Source organism: Carcharodon carcharias, chromosome 12 (assembly GCF_017639515.1).
Source record: "Carcharodon carcharias isolate sCarCar2 chromosome 12, sCarCar2.pri, whole genome shotgun sequence".
Lineage (NCBI taxonomy): Eukaryota > Metazoa > Chordata > Chondrichthyes > Lamniformes > Lamnidae > Carcharodon > Carcharodon carcharias.
The window spans coordinates 90,837,377-90,851,586 of NC_054478.1; the positions used below are offsets into that span (position 1 = coordinate 90,837,377).

Below are 14,210 nucleotides of genomic sequence, written 5' to 3' on the forward strand. Positions count from 1 at the left end.
TCCTATTTTCAGCCTACAACAATTAGAAATATTTTCATGTCTAATTACCTTTTAAAGACATTTTTATTGTGCATGATGTAGTATAAACAGAAACTTCAAGTATATAATCCCAAAACATTGAATATTGATAAAATAATTGCATGTAATTATGTGCAACAGTAAATTTTAACAAAAGCTTACATTGGCATTGGACCAATATATGAAGCTTAGCCGCCCCTTCACGTATCTAAATGGTGGTTGTAGAACATATTAATGTTGAAATCTACCATAACAATTTGCAGATGTCTTTTAGTTTGACTCTAGAAAGTGTCACACTATGATGCTAGTACACATCTACTAGCAGCTACAGTGGAGTCATTATTTAGAGTTTGTTTTAGTCAGTATAGCCAACATCATGTCAATTTGCAGTCAAGAATTGCATCTTCCAGCATCATTGCTTGTCTTAAATCTCATTACCTCAGATAGAAAAGAAAATGAAGCTTTTGTAACCATCTCAAGTCTCAAATGTCTTTCATTAAACATGATTTAAAGAGACAGTTCAATCGCCAGCTCCGACAGATAGGCAATTTATTTCATTAGAGGAGACATGAAATTGCTTCATTATTTTCAAATGCACTGGACCAAGATCATTCTTCTTCCTTGAATAATTGAATCCAAAACACTTTCTCCAATAAAGTCAATTAAAGTTTCAAATTATTGGAAGCATGGAATGAAGGAAGTAAAAAAAAGCATTGCATTTTGAAAGGACTTCTCTTAGATGGGACAAACAGTAGTTCATCTACTGGAAAATAAATTAAACTCATTTTCTAGGCTCATTATTTTATATTGTGAAACAAACAATGGAATTAGGTTTAAATATGCTCAAATACATCAATTTTATATTTTAAAACTGCAGAACAAAGTGTGGACAAGATCAGAGACATACACTTTAAGTTTAGTCATCCACAAATATCCAGTGAGCACTTTGTGTCGGAAGTATGCAGAGTAAGCAGATTATAATGTCAATCAGCATCTAATACTGATTTGACTCTAGCAATGTGATTTTTGACCTCAGCACTTCACCTAATGCACTCTCTTAACTAATGCACTCTCTGAACATGCATTTAGCACCCCACAGAGCTATTTAAAGGTTAATTGCTAATTAATTCCTGCTGGTTGTTGCTGCATTAACAAAAGTGTTTGGAGGTTTGTATTGTTAAAAATAGTAAAGTTGGAGACTGCAGTGCCTGATATGACATGTGGTGAAGGCCTTCGGTGGGATCTTCTGGTCCCACCCACCAACAGGATTTACTGGTGGCGCTGAAATCAATCGAATTTTGGCTGGCTTGCTGTATCCTCCGCGGCAGGGCTGGAAAATCCCAGCCCTTGGTTCTGATTTGAAGTGTTCTGCTCAGAGCACTTGCTCCTAGTCATTTCTGCTGTAGTTTCTAACCCTCTTTGCCTGCAGCCATGAAAGGGAGAATGATCAGAGGTGATACCGAGGAGATCAAGTTGCTGGAAGAGGAGAGGAGGGCTCTCAACAGCAGGCCATATAAACCTAAGGTTTTCAGAGCACATTCCCCCATGCCAGCCTCAGAGAGGAACAGTGTGTGTGATGTGAGAAAGTGGATTAGTAAAGAGCTAGCATCCATCATGTTTAATGGTTTCAGCTCCGCTGCTGGTTATGGCCTCAATCATTATTGTCACTGCATTAATGGTGAATATTGCTTCCTGCACTGGGGTGAAGTCATGTAGCCATGACTGCTTCCCTTTGGTTAGCTGCTGCTGCCTGAGGTTATGCACCATATTGCCTTGCATGAGAGCGAAGTGTGTCAATTGCTCTGTCAGAGAACCTTGAAGCCCACTCTCTTCCATGTTGTGCCATTCATGTGTCCTTCCCAAGTGAAACTCACTCTTAGAATAACTTCCAGCGCCTGTGCAATTCAAAATGCAAGGCCTCTTTAAACGATGCAAGCTGCCTTTAAGTGATGCGGGCTAACTTGAACTCATGCTAGCCTCTCATGATTTTTCTTTCCCTGCTCAGGCATGTAATCACTCAATATTGTGTTTAGCGCTGGCTGCACATTGAAATTATGGGCAGAATTTTATGCCGGCGGGATTTTATGGTCCCGCCAAAGTCATTGGAGTTTAGAATGTCTCTTTTAGAGCCCCATCCCTGCCACGATGGAGCTGTAAAATTCCAGCCCCCTGTAGGTGAACAGGAAGCACAAAGTTTTGCATGCTGCCTGCATCAGAAGGAACAGGCGAAGGTTAATCGTACATTGCGATCCCTGCAACTGTTTTGGGGGGCTATCTAATTTCTGCACCAAGAAAGTTTACATCTCGTGCAATCTGTCAACTCCATAAATTGTTTAAAAATAAACACCGTCAAGGGCCTAGTCAATTATGGCAGAAGGAAATCATTGTTGACAAATGGAAAATACTGGTGTGTAAGTTGGCATCATCAGAACAGATGCAATGGAGAGAGGATTGCCCTTCACCATGGTTGACAGTGGCTTCAACCATGAGTGTCCCATTTCTTGTACTTCTGCTCTCACTCCGTCCCCTCCCTCTGAGAGCCATGATAAGGTTCCCCATGATCTTACCTTCCACCCTTCTAGCCTCCACATTCAACAGATCATCCATTGTCATTTCTACCACCCCCAGCACAATAAGACCATGAAATTCATCTTCCCCCCTCCTCCCCTTGCAGCATTCTGAGGAACCCTTCCCTCCATGACAGCCTCGCCCAATCTTCAATCACCCCCAACCACCACCTTTCCTTCTCATGGCACCTTTACATGCAAGTGCAGGAGTTGTAACACTTGCCCTTTTTTTTCCTCCCTTCTCACTATCTAGAGCCCCAAATAATCTTTCCAGGTCAGAGATTTATTTTAAATATTTTTTCAATTTAGTATACTGTAATCACAGTTCATGATGCGTATTCCTATACATTGAGGCGACCAAATGCATATTGGGTTATTGCATTGCAGAATGCTTCTATTCAATCTGCTTCCAGTTACCTGACATTTTAATTCTCCACCCCACACCCACTCTGACCCCTCTGCCCTCGGCCTTCTACACTGTTTCAATGAAGCTGTCTAGACTCAACACTGAGTTCAACAACTTCAGATCATAACTACTGCTCCCATTTGTTTGGACAGCAACCATTGGTAATGATTATGCTATTGACATTTATATCTCCTCTAGCTACATCTTTTGATCCTTTACTTTCCCCATTACCAACCCTTTCACCTTGCACCATTATCCCTTTTATCATTTAATCTCTTCTACCTTCCAAACAATCTCTTTTGCTCTTTTCTCCCCCTCCCCCATCTCTCCAACCCCATCCCCTGCCTCTGTACTTGCTTAGAATGTATTACACCTCTAACCTTTTCCAGTTCTGACAAAAGGTCATCAACCTGAAACATTAACTCTATTTCTCTCTCCAAGGATGCTACCTGCTGTATATTTCCAGCATTTTCTGTTTTTATTTCAGATTTCCAACATCTGCAGTATTTAGATTTTGAAGATAAAAAATACATCTCAGTAATGAACAACAGTTCATTTCACTCCTGGTACATTTGCTAGTTATAAAACATAAATATATATCTATTTTCTGGATAATTGCTACATTACAAAAGTACCATATTTCAGAAATACTTCATTAGCTCTAAAATCCTTTGGGGTGTCCTGAGGTTGTTTTCTCTTGTAGCATGTGCAAGATTTTGAACTGAAGTTGAAGGATGCAGGGATAGCAAATGTTGTGTTGAAAGTACAAAAATTAATTATAACAAAAATACTTACAAGCCCTGCAAGCGAATCCACATTTTCTCAGGGTTGTCTGGTTTTAGGAACTCGAGGCAGCTGCTGTCAACTCCCTTCGTCTCTGTGGTTGAGGATTCCATGGTGAAAATTCTGGGATAAAATAGCAACAGTTAGACTCAAGCTCATCAACTTTAAACATCCCTCAGTGAAGGGCAATTCCCAACAGACAGGCACATTTTATAGCAACTTCCATTGAAAGCATTTTGTTTTAACAAAGGATCAGAATGCTTTTACTGTACTGCAGTGCCAACTCTTTTGAAGGTGATCTTGAATGTATGGCTGCGCTAGAGTTTAAAATGGTAAGGCAATCACAATTACTGAGAATAACTGGATATTAAAGCTGCAGTTCCATCAGGTTTCTTTGAGATCTTTGCAAAACGGCATTCAATCTTTCAGGTTCTCCCAGTGATTCTTTTCTTGGAATAAATCTGAAAGATTTAGATATTGGCCACAAATTTGATGTCTGTTGAAGCTACTTGAAGATTGGGGATGAAGGAAGTAGGGAGAATTGGGTCATTACCATCGTCTGCCTTTAGTTCTTTCAAGGAAAGAGACAGATACTTGGTAAATGGCTGTGCAGTTCCACATTCAAACAACAAAAGAACAAATAACATCTTCCCAAATCAGGGAAAAGAATAGAGAAACAGATCAGACACCTCAGCAGAGAACCACATCACCTTTAAAATCAGAAATCTAGTTAGATAGAAATCATGGAGCATCACAGGCTGTTATTTAAGAAATACACGTAACAGCTGATGGTGAAGTCATGATTATTCACCCTCTCCTCGCAACTCTGCTCAGTAGGTAACTGTCAATTTAACCAAGAGATTTAGTAGCTGCAACTCTATCTGTGCAGTGCAGCATCTGGAAATTCTTCTTCAAATCCCACATCTGAGCTGTATTCAAATATATTTTTAAGTGGTAGTATATAGTGAGCTCAAAGAGCATTAAATGCTAAAATCCTTATTTTGTCAAAGATGTCACACCCTTCAAATTACATTAGAACTCACAGGTAAAGTACCAAGATCAGTACAATCCCCCATTCTGAGAATGTAATAGGAAGATTAGTTAAATGTAATGGCCAGTTAAAAAGTAAACAGAATGCATGCATAATTTGTGAAATATATTACACTAAAATCTAAAAGATTACAAAATCCCATTTACGTTATGAATTTTACTGCATTCATGTTTAGCAAAGACAAACTGACCCTAATTCCTTCCGTGCTAGAACACACCAATTTCAATTCTCCTAAAGCTCTATTGTTAGTTCTACATCACCCAGTTTCTGATTGTTAACATTGCATCATACAAATGCTTAATGTGTAGCTATGATACAGCCAATAAATATATTATATGTACACAAGCAAGTGACAAAGGTGGCAATATACATTAAAATCTAACCCTGTAATATCCCAATAAATTAACTGGTTATTCATCATATTGCTATTTGTGGTTCTCTGCTATGCGTAAAATGGTTGCCACATTCAATTATATCACCACACCACAAGGTAATTCATTGTATGTGCTGCAGATTGGGGTGTTTCCAAGAGATGTAATTAGTTACTTTATAAATGAAACGTTTTTCATTCTTAAGTTAACTTCCTACCTCTCAGTCCTGCTCCTTTGCTGATAATCTTCATCTCTCAGCATTGCAGAAAGTGTTAATAATTATAACATTTGAAGATCTCTAATTTATGTATGAACTTTGCAATACAGCCCTCGTAATTCTCCCCCTCTCTCACAATTGCTATTTCTATATCATAATCTGTTTCATCATCAACAGGACTATGATACTAAATCAGATTATTAAAAAAATTGAAAATGGAAACAAAATCATCAAATAAAATCATAAAAAATATAGTAAATGGGGCAAAGTGGTGACTAACAGAGAAGGAATGGGTTGCACCTAAGCTTGTTCAAGCTGAAAAGCAGATGTAAAATCCTCGGGTTGGGAGATTCTGACTTGTTTCAATTTCAGTTCAGGTTCTGGCAAGCAGTACAGGAGATATTGAGTGGGGCTCCATATCAAACAGACACTCAAATATAAAAATAACCACAAAATATTCAGTTTTAAACATCATAATCAGAAGGTCATAAGGTTTGGGTTGGATCTGCACCATCTCGAAATAGCAAACTGGTTGATGTTTACTTATAGGCGAACATTTGGGTATTCCCATACCCTAGATTTAGCTCTAGAAATCTGAAGCTGCCAACATCTAAAAGAACTGGTGCTGTGCTGTTCAACGTTATCAGCCATTATCAAATAGTGTGTTGCCACACAAAGTCATCATAATGTTGTTGACAGAATAAATACTCACATTCTTGTGTTTATATATCTTTTTAAAATAATTTTAAATCAAGTTATAAAACAAATTGGAGATGGGAAAGGAAGTGTTCTTCTTTACCTGTCAATATTAGAATGGCAGTTCTCCTTATAGTACAGAATGTAAATGGCAACCTCAGAACTAGAGAAGTCGTATTTAAATATCATTGCTTTGCAGCACAGTCATCCCAATTTCCTCCCAATTTTTATTTGCCCTGGTCTCGCTGGACCATACATCACCTGTCTCTCAGAAAGTGGGTCAACACTATGCCCAGGCCTCCATCAATGCTGCTCCAAGCCGACTGACAGGACGTATAGAAGTGCAGCCTGGGAATCTCTTTCTTTCTAATTACTCCCTCCATCCTGAGGAGGAATCTGGTCTCCACTCGGTCTCTCCCTACAGTAGCACGAAAGAGGTCAGAGCTAACTATAGTTGGGAATTAAAGCTTTTTGCCAACAATACGCACTGATAAATGTCAGTGCTTTAACAACAGCTGTCAGCAGCTTCCTACAATACTTTTTCCTCCGTCTCCTTTGTTTCATATTCTTTTATTCCACATACCAAGCCTAGAAGTTGGTAACTAAAAATGAATGCTGAAATGACTTGAATCATCTTGGCCTGTGTTTCCTCTGTCAAATACAACAGATTGCCTTGTTTTCTCATATGGCCTGTTCTGCTCATTCCTGGAGCAGAGCAGTAGCTGAGTATTTGGGAATCGCAGACAGAACCTGAGCACCATTTGCACAGTTTGTTATCCAGACTACTTGTTTGTTACACTATAGTAAAATGTCAATGGAGACTATTTTACCACTGGAGTGCTTCAGTTAAGTGAGTGTGTGAAACAATATGCTAATCAAAAGATATTGAATGCGCCATTTACTGTTGGGCAATCAGAAACCATGTTAAATTTAGTGACTATCTGCTGAGTATTGTTACTGCAGCTTTTCGTTCCCCGAAAAGTTATGATTTTATTCATTTAAAAGAAATAATGACCATGGCAGTTGTTTAAATTTAAATAAGTAACTTAAAATGAAACATTAATGCAGGGAAATTATTTAAAAATCTGGTTTGACTTGTATCATCAAAAATGGAGCAACAAGGTGGCACACAATCTGCTTCCATCCTAATCCATTGTGTCAAGCAAAGGTGGGTGAAGCTGCAATGCCAAGATGAACAGTGCCAGCAGTTTGTAGAGATGCCAAGTTGGGAAAGCATTCTGGGTAGAGGGCTGGTGAGAGGATCAGAAGAGATTAAAACTCCTTTTAGGTTTTAAACAGTGTTAAAAGCAGGGGTCTGGGATCAATTCATCTGCCCACCCTTCAGCTAGGAAGCAAGTGGGGGGATTTTAATTCTCAAAATAGAATGGATTTGGGTCAGATTGGATCTAAAGTCATTAAAAATCTCAAATCGGCCTTCAACACCCCCCTTCCAGTTTTAACAGAGATAGGACCTGGGTGGGGGTTTGGGGGCTCAGGGCTGCGCAAACAAGTAAACCGCATCCTGGAGACTGCATGTCTCAAATTTTATCTGGTTTCCAGGTTTAATCCTAACTAGCCAGGTTTCCTCATCTCGGGGAGCTCAGTAGATAAAGGTTGATACCCGACCCCTTCTTTCCCACCCCCAGGGTTCATGTCTGCCTCTGGGACCCAACAACCATCCTCGCCATCCCTTCTATTGCTATTGTCGAACTCTCACCCTCCCAACCTACCACCTCACTCTGCCCTCGGTCATTCTCACCCTTCCTCCATACCACGCCCACACTCAATTCGTTCACCAGGAGGCAGACATGGACCTATCTGACCCCTCACTTGCACGTTCACCTGCACAACCTCCCCTCCACACCCCTGCCCTTCTTCTCATCCCTTCCCACCTTGGTACCCCTTCCCTCCCAGAATCCCTTCCCCACTGGAACATCTTCCCCCCCTCCTCAGGCTTCCCATACCAAACCACAGACTCTCTACCCTGCTTAGTAGATAAGGACTGCTATGTGGATAAGTACTTTTCCAGCATTTCTTGTGGGCTAAAAGGAGTAGGATGCTTCCCTTGAAGTTTACCTGCTTCTATCTGCCAGTATCGGACCTCCCCAACCAAAATTCAGACCCCACCCCAGGCAATCATTACTCCAACAGGTGGCTCCCTTAGCTGTTCCTGGGCTGCGGCCTTCTCTGGAGCATTTCCCCCCACTAATAGGGAGCCAAGACCGGGGAGACTACTGGAAAAAAGACAGGAAAGCAGGGCCACAATTCCCCACTTCAAACTCAATAAGCCCACCAGGAGCCAAAGTGTGGAATTTGAGTACTGCAATTAAAAAGGGTGTTGGTAGAGATATATTAGTTGTTTGTATTGTCATGTCCATAAGACATGAAAGAAATCATAAACTGTTTAAATCAAACTTTACTTTTTGCTTATTTAAAAGGGGACTTTGCGGGATCAAAAACATGGCTGCTACAGGTCACTTGGTTTGCAAGTTGGATACTGTTCTGGAAAGTTCCAACAATAATTTCAAGACAAAGCTTAACCTTCATCTTGTGGAATCTCACACCTATCATTGTGTGGACCCATTACAATCAATAAAACAAGGGAGCAGCAGGTGGCATGTCTCCCCAGCCTGGACTTATAACAAAGGGAGGGCTATTGAAACTTGTTACCTGCAAGGTGCTAATAGCCACCATCTCTTTCTTAAGGTGAGCAATGGATTTTGACCAGAGACATAGGGCGGAATCATCCCAGATTTGCACTAACTGCGGAAGCAGGTGGGTAAAACAACGCCATTTCCATGGCAGGCGTGTTCTCATTTGCCCGCCCACCATCAACTTGCTGCTTCATCATGCCGGGATCCATATTTAAAGTGCAGCCAAGGGCACACACCTTAGAGCTTTCAAGCCACAACTACTGCAGGGAAGGTGTCCACAAAAGGCAAGAAGACTGCAGCCCCCTGGTTTAGGGACACATCACTGGAACACCTTTTGGGTGCCATAGAGGCCTGCTGCGATGTCCTCTACCCCAGCTCTGGCCGCAGGATGGGCAGCAACCTTACCAACCAGGCTTGGGATGTGGTGGCAGCGGTGGTCAGCGCCAATGTCCTGCAAAAGAGGACAGCCACCCTATGCCACTACAGATGTACTGCAGGAATTCACCAAGGATCCTTCGGCAGCACCTTCCAAACCCACAACCATTACCATCTAGAAGGACAAGGGCAGCAGATAGATGGGAACACCACCACCTGGAAGTTCCCCTCCAAGTCACTCACCTGATTTGGGAATGAATATATCACCATTCTTTAACTGTCGCTGGGTCAAAATCCTGGAACTCCCTCCCTAACAGCATGGTGGGTGTTCCTACACCACATGGACTGCAGCGGTTCAAGAAAGCAGCTCACCACTACTTTCTCAAGGGCAACTAGGGATGGGCAATAAATGCTGGCCTAGCCAGCAAAGCCCACATCCTATGAATGAAAAAAAAGATGAATGGTCTCACCAGTTCCACCGGGGTAACTCACTCTTCTCATCGCTCTCAACTCACACACTCACAAACCCATCACACATACACAGGGATCACACACCTCAGGGGACAATATCACTAACTCTCACACACACCCTCACATCTCCATCAGGTTCATATCCTCTCGAGCTCACATTCTCATTCCTGTCCATGACTCTGCTCACCACACAAACATTCCACGCAGTGCCATGTATTCTGCTCACACTCTCTCCATCTGTTTTTCATGCAGGAGAAACCTGCTCACATCAGCAGGGAGAGATCGCAGACTGGGGGCGGAGTGACACACATTAGGCCTCTCACTCATTTTCAGGAGTGTGCCATCATGCTGACAGGTGAGGATGTGGTCCCTGATTGCGGCGCTGCTGAGAGTCCTGCATCACGTCATCCATCCCTCAATGCAACTGTGAGTGCTCTCTCTTCTGCTTTTGACTGTGCTATCATGCACTAATTATCTCTACTTCGGTTCACAGGGAGCTCTGCTAAGGAACCAACGCCCTCAGCCCCATCCATGTCCTCAACTGCAGCCTAGAGGAATCCTCCTCCAGTGAAAAGGTGGAAATAAGCAGCCTGTTAGACCCATCACCTCTGAGGGAGCAGTCGGCCTATGAGTGATTCTGGAGGGAAAAATGTGTATGTGGTAGGGCCTTTCTGAGTCTTGTACAAGCACTCTCCCATGCACGCGGATTCTTAAAGTTTCACACTCACCTCAATGTCCTGAGGGGTTCGCTTTCAGTTGCCCATCTGAGCTGACCTGAATTTCCGCCCACCCACTGATCACACTCCTATGCAGCACATGATCTCTTCCACCACAACTCTCATTTCACTTTTGATTTGGTCAACATGGTACTAATCAGTTACTTTTGCTCCCTCGTCCTTTCCTCTCCCCGAGTCACCCATTTCCTCTCCCCCTGACACCCACCCCCCTCCACCTCTAGCATCACATTCCACCTCTCCTCCGTTGCCTACCAACCACAACTCTTTTCCTTTGGAGATGTCCAAGTGAACATACACGTTCCCTTCCTTCCCGAAAATCCCATCTCCACCCACATTCACCTTCTTGAACTTCCCACCCTTAGAGTTCATGTCTGCCTCCAGGACCCAACAACTACCCTCGCTATCCCTTCTATCACTACCGTTGAAACTTTACCCTCCCAAACTACCGCCTAACTCTGCCCTTGGTCATTCTCACCCTTCCTCCATACCATGCCCACACTCAGATTGGTCCCCAGGAGGCAGACATATACCAATCTCCCATGCACATTCACATCGCCCCTCAGCACCCTTTCCCCTCTTCTCACCCTTTCCCTCCTTTGCATCCCTTCCCCCCAAAGAACCCCTTCCTCCTGGAAAACCTCCCCCCCCAACCAAGTCCTCCCGCCCACCCCGGACTCCCTCCCCCTTCCTGACTCCTTCCTCCACTCTTACTTCTTCCTCCACCCTTATTCCCTCCCCTCTTCGCACCCCTTCCTCCCTCTGGACATCCCCTCTCTCCGCATTCCTTCCCTTGCCCCTTCCACCCACCTTACACCTATCTCCCCAGTTGCCGTCTTTTCCCCCCTTTACCCCCTCCTCCCCAAGTTCTGCCTCACCCTCATTCTCTCCCACCCGACACCTTCACTCTCCGCCTCCCAACCTGACCCCATCCTGACACCTTCATCCCCCACCTCCAACCTCACCCCCCTGACACATCTTCCTCATCCAGCCAATCCTAGCCCTTTCTCTCCCATCTCCTCTCCCATCATCCGTTGTGAGCGTCAACTGTGACTATCCAACTTCCGTGAACTGCTTCGCAGCAGAGCCATTTCCAGGAGAATCCACCCAGCATGTCATGAACATTCCTCCAGTGTGCCGTTGGTGTTGTGCTCCAGCATCTGCTGCTCCTTGGATGTCTACGAGGTGAGTGAAGCCCTGGCAGGTAAGTCCCGACTTCTGCACGTCACAGTTGTCAAGACATGGTCTACATGGGCATACTTTCCTGCCAACGTGGGTGGATGATCCAGCAGGGGGACAGGCCTAATAATGATATGCTGATGTATTACAATGAGGTTTCCGACGTCCGATGGCGGAGAACGTGGCCCACCATCGGCGGGCTGAGCGGATGATCACAAATTGGTTTCACGCCATCGTGAAACCGATCACACCATATTGTCCACTCATGCTGCCAAACATGCCCGATGTCAGCGGGCATGGAAAATCCTGGCCATAGAAACTGATTGTTAACCTGAAACAATCAATGGGCAACACCATGTGACCTAAGCTCCTTTGGTATTTGGTACGTTTTAATGCTACATTCCTGGACTCCCGGAGCAGTTTGCTATTACCACCCAGCCTGTCAACGCCAAAGCAGGGTTCCAGGCAGACTACAAAGCCTGCCTCAAGTCTATACCTCCTCTGAGCCTAGTTCTCTGCAAGATTCCCGCCATCACCTGTAGAGCGGACCAAGTCTCTGCATATCAACCTCACATTGCTGTGTCATCGCCAATTTTAAAGGAATTTGGCAAACTCCTGCATTCAGCTGGCTGAACCCTAACTTCTACGTGAAGGAGCCCACACTGACTCTGACATTCTAGACTCTGACATTACGTGAATTAATGTCCCTATCTTTGTTTTTTTCTTTGTTTTAAACTATTTCTAGTTGTAAAACTCTTTTCTTTCCTATCTACTGCGTGCATGTGTATATATCGTAGTGACAACCATCCGTCAGGTTTGAATTTATGAATAAACGATACTTCTCATCTAACCCTAGGGGAATTTCAAAAATTAAAACACCTCTGCTTATCGGAAAAACTGTGAAAAAATAAAGCAATTCAGTTTGCCACTCTCCCCTGCCCATAACAGTTACTAACCAAATTTCTTCCATTGAATAAATGGTGCAGGTTCACATTTCAGATGCTTTTTACTTAGAGTGCAAACCAGCTCATGTTTTGATTTTTTTCCTTACTCATGCTCATAAAAGAGAAAGCATGGCACAGGAAAAACAGGTACACACTAATCGCACTTAGAACCACTGAAGTTCATCTGGAATACTAACTGCTTTTCCGCTACTTTTTCCAAAAAATTGAAAGTATCTTGCCACCAGAGTAATGGTTACAGGCTGCACTTAATAGATTTACTTACACGTTAAATAATAAGGTATAATGAAATATAGGGAGAAACTTTCCCCCCATCAGGGGGAGAAGTGTAGTTGCGGGCATGGGCAGGCGTGCCTCCGATGGGGCGGCGCCGCCATTTTAATTGGGTGGGCGAATTAAGGCCTGCCCAACGTGCCATCCTGAAGGAAGCGCTATGCGCTCCATGTGCAGGCGGGGAGGAGATTCCCTCAGCCGGGGTGCGCTCTTTCACACATGTGCACGAAAGAGCGCACTCATCTCCCTGAGGCTAAGTGCTGCCTCAGGGAGATCGTCTCAGAATTAAAACTTTTAAGGTAAATGTTTAAAAAATTTCCCTGACACGTCCCCTCATGTGACACTGTCACATGAGTTGGGACATGTCCATCACTTTAACTCAAACTTTATTAAATATTTAAAAACCCTCATGAAACCTCATCCCGCCCGTGGCTGAGGTTTCATGCTTTTTCTTAAACCTGCCAGGGCTCCCGACCTGCCCATCAACCTTAAGGTTGGACAGGCAGCCCTGAAAATTACCTAAATTATTTTATTAATGGTCTCAATTGGCCGTTGACAGGTCGGCGGGTGCACAGCTGACTCAGCTGCACCCCCACTGACCTGAAAATTGAAATGACGCAGGGTGACGTCAGGAATTCCGCCCACCGTCATCCCGTGTCATTTTACGCATTGGTGAGCGGGCCCTGCATCCCTGCTTGCCAACCTAAAGATCCTGCCATAATAACACATTGAGAGGACAGTACTTAGAAATAATTGAAGATAGAATCAGCCCTCTTTAAAAAATATTTCTTGCACAGTTTAACAAACCAGAGGGCTTTAGAATAAAAAGCACAAAACAATGTGTGTCTCCTACCATTATCCTTAGATTAATTTATATGTGTGCTAGAGGTGGAGGCTGGTTAGGTTAATTGGCTAGATGGCAAGCGTGTGGATCAGATTAATGCCATTGACGTGGAATTCAATCCCTGTTCTGGCTGAGGTAGACTTGGGACCTGCCTCTTTGCCCTACCCATAGTGTAAAAAATCACTGTACTTTGCTGTGTTGGCAAATAATCGCCAAGGACCTGCATTCAGGCAGAGAACTGAAGAAGATATGTTACAAGCAATGATCGAGCACCAAAAAAAATTCCTAGAAATTGTTAAACAAGTGACAGTTTTCACGCAACTAAGTGCTTGAGTTCAAAAGGTAATCTATTTTTCAACAATTTGTCAGAACTTTACTTCTCCACTCAGAATTGTTAGCTACAAGTTGGAAGCTTTCATTCACTTACATTAAACATTGCCAAGCTGAAATGCAGCAAACTATTTATCCCTTATATTTCTAGACATTTGTTGGTGTAACCTAATATTTTCAGGTGTAAAATGGGTGTCTAAACCTCTAATACGTTAGGAAGGAAACGCACAGATTTTACAAGGCAGGGGTGTGCCTCCCCCATTTTGGTATTCACAAAAA

General features: G+C 43.3%; 1 protein-coding gene across 1 annotated transcript in view; it reads right to left on the reverse strand.

The window, feature by feature from the left end:
- The window catches only part of pde1a (phosphodiesterase 1A, calmodulin-dependent), a 522,967-nt gene extending 519,165 nt beyond the window's left edge, over positions 1-3,802 (reverse strand). The window contains exon 1 of the mRNA XM_041200982.1: positions 3,787-3,802. The gene's annotated coding sequence lies outside the window, so the exon portion shown is untranslated. The remainder of the gene's footprint in view (positions 1-3,786) is intronic.
- Positions 3,803-14,210: the final 10,408 nt, after the last annotated feature.